General features: G+C 41.0%; 1 protein-coding gene across 1 annotated transcript in view; it reads left to right on the forward strand.

The window, feature by feature from the left end:
- The first annotated feature begins 9,631 nt into the window (after positions 1 to 9,631).
- Positions 9,632 to 9,782, forward strand: part of MCF2L (MCF.2 cell line derived transforming sequence like) — a 157,121-nt gene continuing 156,970 nt past the window's right edge. Inside the window, exon 1 of the mRNA XM_042038886.1 lies at positions 9,632 to 9,734. The gene's annotated coding sequence lies outside the window, so the exon portion shown is untranslated. The remainder of the gene's footprint in view (positions 9,735 to 9,782) is intronic.

The following is a 9,782-nucleotide window of genomic DNA, read 5'->3' on the forward strand; positions in this document are numbered from 1 at the left end:
TTCACCTCAACATGAGGAAGAACTTCTTTACATTGAGAGTGGCAGAGCACTGAACAGGCTGCCCAGGGGGCTCGTGGAGTCTCCCTCTCTGGAGACGTTCAAAACCCACCTGGACACATTCCTGTGTAATCTGCTCTAGGGGGACCCTGCTTTGGTAGGGGAGTTGGACAAAATTATCTCCAGAGGTCCCTTCCAACCCTGCCAGTTCTGTAATTCTGTGATTTTCAGAGTGTATGTAGTCAGCTAAAAAAGCAAGCTAACAAAAGGAAATTCAAAGAAGGGCTGGAACATGAACTGGGGGGTGCACTTCCCATAATAAAGGTTTCAGAGGAATGAGATTGTATTTATATGAAATTTTTATCTTAACAATACAAGAATGCTGTACCTATCTTCCTTTAGTATATCAAGAAATTTTGTGTTTCTACATCTAGAGAAGGTAGTTTGAAGGGCATAGGTAAATATGGAAGATGTTTTTCCCTTTATTCATGCAAAGAAGAAAAAAAAAAGCATAAATTGCAATTAGATGTTACATTGAAACTGGTTTTGAAAAAAAATAATGTGATGATGTATCTGGATTTCAGGAAGAGCACAGTACCAATACAGACACGTTACCACACAACTTTTTATTTTGCACATAAAAATACATATACTTTTTTAAAGGAAAAAAGGATAGAAAATAATTTAAGTGCTGAACAATAATCTAAATCAAATACTATGTGTTTTCCATTATCTCTTAAGTTATGCTCTTTTATTAAGTTACATTATAGAATTAATTGAAAACTATTTTTTATAGTCTACATTGAGGCTACACTTTTTTCTGCCATATGCAACACTGCTCTATAAAATCATTCCTGAAGGTTATCTTGATATGAAGTGAGGGAGGTTGGAGACAGACCGAAGTTCCTTGGTTTTGTTTTTTGAATATTCCAATTTGCTCTGAAGGAATTTAGAAACAGTATTTGACTGTTCTGTTAAAGCTTTGTTGTTGTGCGTTTCCACTGCACATACAGGTATATTAATCTTCATCTTATTCAAATGCCTAAAACAAAACCCATACCCATTTAAAGGCTTCATTTACACTAGGAAGTGATAAGATAGGGATAAAACCAAATATATCCATTAACTTCCTTCATTATACAGATCAGTTTATCAGGTGCCTAATGTCCCCATCTATGTTTAAAAGTTTTTTAAAAGAAAATTGCACTGTGTGAGCTTTCTTTTTTAACAGGCAAGTCTGCAGTAAATTAATAATGTTGAGTCTTAATAATTTGTTTGTTTTCCATTTAAAGGTGACAAATAGCACCCAGTTTTAAACCACCAAAAGGCTTCTTGTTTCCCATTATTAATTTCAGTTAAGAAATCTCATGGTGCATTATGCTTTTAAAAATACATAGGATGCAGTGTCCTACTAGGTTCAGAGGCTTCCTATTTCAGGGAGAACTGTTGGGTCTCTCCTTATTTAATGTGGGAAAAACTGATGTGTTTTTCTTCCTAACAAGGAAAGCAATGTAAATATTTTTTTTCAAAAAGTACATCAACAACTTACCTTGAGATTTCAGATATCTCTTGTAAAGATACTTCATGCTGACATGTTAGCCAAATCTGAAAGCTCTGAATCTTTCAGTCTAATAAACACTGGGTTCTAGAAGAGAAGGAAAACAAATCCGGGTCCAAGGATCAAACCATCAAGTGGTATGCTGACTTTTATTTCAGAAAATACTTCCGACCAAGTAGCCAGCCTAGAAGAACATTTTTCTAGGAAGTACTGAACAGGTTGCTCCTAGAATGAATAAAATTGCATAGCCAGAGAACGCTGTCAGTTAAATTGAAATCTAATTGTTTATTCCCAGCTATGAACAGGTAGTGTGTGTAATTTTATTCTGACTAAATTATAGCCCAGAAAGAAATACCTCTCCTCCTGAGGGATTTCAGGACCAAGACCACAAAACACTGATGCACGGATACAGCTCAGTAACAGCTGGGATTCACTTGGCTTTTAAGTGGCTTTTCTCAGAAAGTCCAAATTATGTATTAGTTTAGCACAAAAAGCCATGTTTGTGCATCATTGTGCTGAAAGGAACTGGTCCAGATGGGAAAAAGCTGAAGATAGTAGATAGTAGTTCCACTGTAGATAGTACTGGAACATGAGTCAGGCTTCTCTCTGTCTTCTCAAATATGGCCCACAGCAGATGATTTGGGATCCACCTTTCTTGAACTGTCCATTTGGAGTTTAACTACTGTTTCAAGCTTTAATGCCTGCTCAACTCTTGTTCTTGCTACAGGTAGAAAATGTATGTTTACATTTCCCCTTACTTACCTCTTACCTGACATGCTGGTGTACCTCCCTTTCCCCTAGAAGTCTGTTTAACATACCATGCTTAATTCTGAAAGGAAAAAAAACATTCCTTTTATGTTTAAGCAGTGATCTCTCTTTTTCATGCTCTCTCAGAGGAGCATTCAGCAGGCAAACCAGCAAATCTGAAGCAACATGGTCACCAGTACAATGGTTACTTAAGTTGCTTTTACACAAAAAGTACTTGAACACATGCACATAAACACCACAAACTCTGTGTCCCCCCCATCTCATGTGGGAGATTATCACTCATCTTCATCCTGCTTTTCCCAGGCTTCTTTCTCAGCAAATTATCTCTCAAGGTAAGCTCATCCATCCTTTTTCTTTATGGAAATTGGGTATGTTCCGGAAATTAACCTTCTCCCTATTGAGTCCATTCATGCAAATTGTTCCAAAAGGATACATGGTCTCATGGGACTTACTTAATTTTTTTCTTTATAAAAAATTGTAACTTGAAGGTATTGGGGAAAAAAAGGAATTCTTAACCCACTTAATTTATTGCAAACTACCTGTGTCCTACAATTTTGTCTTGACAAGAGAAAAGGGTCTGTTTTCATACATACCCAAAGATTTTAAGCTAACATAAAAAGGGAATGGCTATTTAAATTCTAACACCACTGCCACCAAGGAAATTCTTATCCATATCCAAAAGATAAATTTCACTCTGATTTCCTGCTGATCTGGTTCTGCATCAATCATGATTATGTCCCTCAATTAACTTTGGGAAATACGCCATTATCCTGAGTCCATGAATATTTCCATATCCTAGCTGAATAATATTCATGCACTCAACTTTGGCTTCTTATATATCCAGATGTAGTTCATGAGAACCATCTGTCAACATTTTAATTCCAAATGTGTATGAACACTGAAATACAGAAAGTTGAGATATTATCTTAATTTCACTGGCAACTAATCTTCTCATTCAAGAAGGCTCCACCCTGGCTGATTGTTTAAGAGCTGTTGCTAGAAGCTACTTCTGTTCCATAAGGTTAATTGCCAACCAGACTGTTAACTTTTTAACTGTTTCAGTCTATGAAGATTTACATTCCCCTTACATTTCACAGAGATGCACACTTACAAATCCTGATATAATTAATTTTATATCCAGGTAATGAGCCAAGACACTGTTTGGAATTCTACTGGTTTAGGGAGGAAAGTGGATGTAGTGCAAAAAGCCCGGACTACTGCTGCCAGGCACTATAAATCCCACGATACTCTTGTCACTGATGTGTTTTCTCATCTACATGTGGACACCGCAGGTGTTATATGAAAGTATGTCAGCTTGGGAGTTAGGAAAGTTAATTAGAGTGCATAAAAATAAATCTCACTGTTCCACAGAAGAGTTCAGGCATCCTCTCATGTGGATTGACCTGTAAATCTGATGAATGTCCATTTGAACATTTGCCTGCACCTCACCTTTTACATTACTGCTTACAGATATTTAATCTTACTGCCATGTCACACCACTCTTCTAATAGTGTTCACGGGTTGCAAATCCATTTATTCTCTACCACCACACCAGATGTACTCAAAACTAATATGCTCTACTAATATTTTAAAAGAAAGTCCATGGTTTTTGTTCAGTCCCAAACAATTTCTTTACTATGAGTCTTCATCATTTTGTTTCAGTTTTTTCATGGCGCACAGCCCAAAACTCTGATTATGTTTCCCACGGAACAAGACAGCAGCACCTATGACTTTGAAATCCCTGCCTCACATACTGCAGACCAAAGCACACCATGTTTCTAGTCCCAGGAACTTTTCCAGTCCCCTCTCCCTCTCTGCCTCTTCTCTGCACAAGCAGAATTAAGTGGGAGTTGTGTATTTGAACAACTCAACATCAAAATATGATCCAAGAAGTCAAATGTGAGGTTCAGGTTCGGGCACTTACAGCTGTTTGTGTTCAATGCAGGTGTCAAAGCTCCCATTACAGCCAGCAGGAGATTTCCTGTTGGGTAGTCACTGAAAATAAAAACAAATAGTACCTGCAACATATTTTTAATCATGACATTCAGCCCAAGTTCTTTAACGTGTACTGTATTTATTTGTGTATGTTTGCATTTACTATCTAATTTACTGAACATAAGCACAGTGATTTCAATTTTTTTTTAAGCTCTTGGGGAAGCTAAGGAGATAAGCAACCAGAAGGGAGAGAAAACATACATGCCAAAGGATGTTCTGCATTCATGACAAAGAAAAAATCCCATAGAATATTCTTGGTGCCTTCTGTCACTATGACAACAAAGACACAGAGACACAAAATTTGAAATGTGAATAGCAAAGGTAGAATTTGGGGCTCTTGCACAAGCCATTAGCAGGATGGACTTACAGCTTTGTCCTCCCACATGATTTTTGTTGCTTGTGGCCCTGTCCCCAGTACACATATTAGGACTCATTTATTTAGCTGACAAGGTCTGGACCTTGCAGCCTAAAGTTGTAGAGTTTTGTAGGACCTAAGCATCTTCAGCGTCCCAAATCTCTAGCCAGGGGATCTTCCTTCCATTTAGACACTTGGGGCTACAGGCAGATCCCCTAGTCCTCCCAATACCTTTAACAGCTGTGGGACTGCAAGAGACCTCATCTGACTTGTTACCCTGAAAGGAAGGAAGGGAGGAGAGGAAAGAGGATCACATGCTCCACATGTCAGATATGTTTTACAGGCACCAGGAGTGGTGGAAGAGTGATTCTGTGCCAACCACCCAGGTGAACAACAGGACAGATTTTCCATGGCCACTTCCAGCATGAATATTTGCTAAATCAAGATATAGGGAGATGCTTGCCCTGTAGATTTCCCTATACCTGCAGGAAATTACCTTCTGTCTTGTGACAGGCATTTAAAATTGCATTGCTCTTCCAGGCCCTTTCTGGAAGCTCTGCTGTCCAGGGTAGCTATGGCACATCAACTGCACAAACTGCCTGCTTCTTGCAGCTAATGCTTTCCACAGTGTTGGTTCAATTAGAATGGAAAAGCACAGAAAAATCCTTTCCAGATTTCATAAGGTCAGAAGAGTTTTTTAATCTGCCTTTTTAAAGCCATGTAAATGAGAGGCTTTCTCCACATTAGCTATAGTTTCCCTTGGTCCCTGCTCTTGTTGCTATGGGTTTCCTAATACCTTCCAATAGGACGGTCCCACCAAAGGATTCTCCTTTTATCATCTGATTTCCTGGAGATAATGTTTGTCCTGGTTTATTCATTCCTCATACATCTTACAAGACTCCAGTGTATCCTCACTTTTGTTCCAGTGATTGATTCAGAGAATTATGACAATAATTGGTAGGAGATTTAAAATGGATGACTTCATCTCCAGAATCCTGTGTGTCTTCACACAAGTAGTGACAAGAAGTCTCGCCCTGGACCATCTGGCTTTTAAATCCCAAGCTTGTACACTGTTTTTTGATTAAACGGAGTTCAGGGAGGTCATGAAAGAGCAGTTGGTGTGCAAAGCTTTTACCTTGTAGCTAATTAGCTTTCTTCCTATTCACAGCACATATTTGAGTGGCTTGTCCATTCGATTCCTGCCCAAGCCAGTTCCTTTCCCGTTTGTTATGGCAATTGTCCTTTGTTTCATCAAGAACTCTGGTGGACACAAAAGGAGTATCCAGCCATAACAAGCTGAATCTTCCACTGCACCCTTTGGATAAAATTGAACTTACTATAGGCTAAAAGGACTACCATGGCCTCTGCTGGTATTGCTAGCACATTCAGCTTGAATTTTTAGCCCTAGAGTAACCCTGAAATCAAGAGTCTTTCTGATATTTACGGAGAGACTGGTGTTATTTTTACTGAGTTCTTAGGATTTGTATTAAAGTAAATACTTCATACCAGAGAAAGAAGAATTTCTGGAGATACTTTGCACCATCAGAAAGCAGAGTATGTTTGCAATAGTATTCCCTGAACCTATGAGTCATGTTTGTTAATGTTCATGGTGTAATAAGAAGAGAGGCTAGATTTTCTAGTAATATATTTTGCTCACATCTTGTAAAAACATGGATTTGTGCAGCTTACCAATGGGAATCTTCCAAAGTTTTGACTCTTCCCAGTTTATTCACATTTCCACTACATTTGCCACTAATAAAATTTTCAGCCCTGTGGTTTTTTACTCATATCTCTATTGCTCAGTTTGGGTTTTTTGGACTGCCTTAATTTTAATCAGAATTGGTTCACATCATTCACTAATTATTGCTATAGTTATAAAGAAAAGACTCATTGTCAATCTATGTAAAAAAACCCCAAATTTAATTTCCTCTTGCCCGTATACAGTCATTACTATTTTATTCTTGTTATGTTTCAAAAATCTCCCTAACTTACCCTGGAGAACTTCTGCAAATAACAGCTTTGAGTCTTAATTTTCTGTGTATTTTTTCTCAGTCCATTACTATGATTTCACAGGCAGTTTCTGATTCTGTACAAGTTGTGATTTAGACCAGTTGCTCAATAAAAGTCTCAGATTTTTAATAGACCCTATTCATGTAATCTGTTCCTGAAAGCCAACCTGTTGTCATTTTGTAACCCCCCCAGACTTCATAAATGGCAGAAACAAATACAGCTGATACTAAGAAAATTTCATGCTATTAATTAATTTATAGCACTTTCACACTGACAGCACCAGAAATACCATGTACATGTATGTGAAGGAGGTGCTCCATGGTACAATTTTTGCTAGAGCCATAATACTTCATTGCTTTACAATTCCTAGGAATCCCACCCTACTCCTCATATTTAGGACAGATATTTTAAGATAATTCAACCTCTTTCCAGCCCACTTTTACCTTCAGCTGTTGTAATGTGAAAGCACACATTTGCTCTAGTGACTTACTTTCTTTCTTTATTAATTTCTTCAGACCTCCTAAATGCCATCTGTTCTTGACATTTGCTTGAAACTTAACTGCTTCCTGCTGAAATTCGCCCCAGCGTTTTAGCACTAGTCAAAAAAAAAGTATTTTCCACAGAGTGTAGCATTCTTATAAAAGCCAATGTTGTATTAATGAATGTATTTTACTTAATGTAGAAGAAATAACACTTCTGAGTCTATTCATAATAAAAGTCTATTCATAATACGATCCATTTATTCCATAAACTCTGATGCTAGTAGCCAATGCAACTGTATCTTCCTTTGAGCAAAGAGTTCTGCAGAAATCCTGCTCAATCAATAAAATGCTCAGATCTTCAGTCTGACTTCTCACTGCTTGACTGTGGCCAGTGCCTAAGGTTTGACACAGAACACAGCAGGGATCACGAAAGTCAAAACGCTCACGTTTCTACTAGCAAAAAAAGCAGGTCAGGAACTGTCCTTTGGCACAGGAACCAGCTGGCACAACATGGCTTTCATATGCACAACTAAACTCTTATCTCCTGAAATAGGTCAGTTGCATGCAGACAGTCTGCTGGGAATGGCCCTGGCACACACCGACCCTCAGCTGTGCCTCAGGGACTGCTGTTTGCTAGGACAGAACCACACTGGGGACACCACCACCCAGGGACAGTACAGAGGATGGCCAGCGCTGTGCTTTAATCCCGAACCCTAGCCCCATTTAGTTTACTGCTCTAGGGGTAGCTATAGGGATAGAGATCAAAAAATGCCTGCAACACAAAACAGAACTGAAATCTAAATTCTGTGTTTGATTGCTGCCTCCCTTGTGCTTCAGAGACCTCTTTCAAAGCTGTTTTTCACAGTATCTCCAAATTAAGGCGTCCTCTCTGCTCTTTTATGTGTTTCATTAATTGGCCCTTTCCCTGGACAACCAACCAAATCTTTTCAACCAACACTGAAAATGTTCTTGTGAGGTACTGAAAAAAAAAAAAAAAAAGGAAAAAGAGTGATCTATCTGAATCTGCACTTCCTCTCAGCAGTCCCGTTTCGCAGTGAAGTGTTTCACAGGGTCACTATTTCCCATGACATACGGGAGCATGGGACATCTCATGGAGAACAGAACATGGTTGCTGCTAAGGTGACTTGGTTACCTACTTGCATCTCAGGTTCTGTTTGATCCACATTTTGGGTTAAGCTGCCCTAAGAAGCTGCCAAATACCAAAACCTTGTTTCTGTAAGCCATTTCCTGACACTACCCTGGGTCACTGGGCTTTAAGAAAGAGCATTTCAGGTTATTAAGAAGACAAGTGTACACAGCATATCTGTCATCAGAAACCTTTCTCTCAAGAAATAAGAAGTACATGAAATATGTGGTGGCCTTCACTTTGTCCTCAGTTCTGGAATATTTTTCCTGAAAAATTTAGTGTCTGAACCTTGCAGTTGCGTTATCATGAACATAAAGCACCACTGTTGCAGCAGGGATGTAGAGTAGCATTGAAGACTGCTGACCATCTGAGAGGAGAGGGATTGGGAAAGCCTGTGGTCGGTTAGTGACACACCTCGGGTGCTTCCCATGAAACACACATCTCTACAGCTCCCATTTCTCACATGTTTATACATGCAGCACACAAAAGCACACGCTGTGCATTGTTTTGCTTAAAAGCAAATGTTATAACGTTTGGGGATCCCTGAATGAAAAAGCAAATACCTGTTGTTGGTTGGCTTGTTGCTTTTGTTTTCTTCTTATAATGGGAAAACAAATCCACTTCCAGCTGTTGAGTTGTCTGATCAAGATGTAAGCACAGAAAGTGCTTCATGTGTACCTTCATACACACATTCCAATAAAAGCAAACCAAAACGCTGGGAGCCAAACACTGAAACACCAGGAAACGTCAGAACTGAGACTGCTAAACTTCACGTGGCACACTCTGCTATTACAGAACCATGGAATTGCTTAGGTTGGAAAAGACCTCCAAGATCATCAAATCCAACCGCTGATCCAGCACTGCTACTAAACCACGTCCTTAAGTAGCACAGTTCCCCAAAATATGAGGCGATAAGCCTGCAAGTAGCAAAAGCTTTTCTGGAAATAACCCCTTTTCACTGAAGAGGGCACGCAAAGCCCCTCACGCCAACAACCCTTCCCTACCCGGGGAGCACCTGCCCTTTGTAGCCCGCGGCGAGGAGGCGGCAGTGCTTCCCCAGCCCTTACAGGTGCCCGAGGTGAGCGCGGCCGGCGCGCCCGGGGCGGGGACGAGCGCTCCGCTCCCTTCCCTCGCCCCGCCACACAAAGAGCCGCCGGCCGCCTCCCGCGGAGCGCGCACGGGGCGGGGGATGCCGGTGCCGGGGCGAGGATCGGAGCCCGGACAAAAGGCAGCCCCTCTCCGCCGCCTCCCCGCCCGCGGGCGGGGCCCGGCACCGCCTCCCCCGCACTCCATCCCATCCCGCTCCCTCCCTCCCTCCTTCCCATGCCGCGGGCCCCGGCTGGAGGCGCTGCCCCACTCGCCCGGGCGAGCCGCTGAGCGCCGGCGGCAGCGGCCACCTGGTTCTCCTGGCAGGGCGCCGAGGTGAGTGAGGCGGGCGCCTCATGGCCCGCGGCAGCTCCGGCCGGCCCC

Source organism: Corvus kubaryi, unplaced genomic scaffold (assembly GCF_017639235.1).
Source record: "Corvus kubaryi isolate FWS band 111438036 unplaced genomic scaffold, C.kubaryi_AGA036_p1.0 133, whole genome shotgun sequence".
Classification (NCBI taxonomy): Eukaryota; Metazoa; Chordata; class Aves; order Passeriformes; family Corvidae; genus Corvus; species Corvus kubaryi.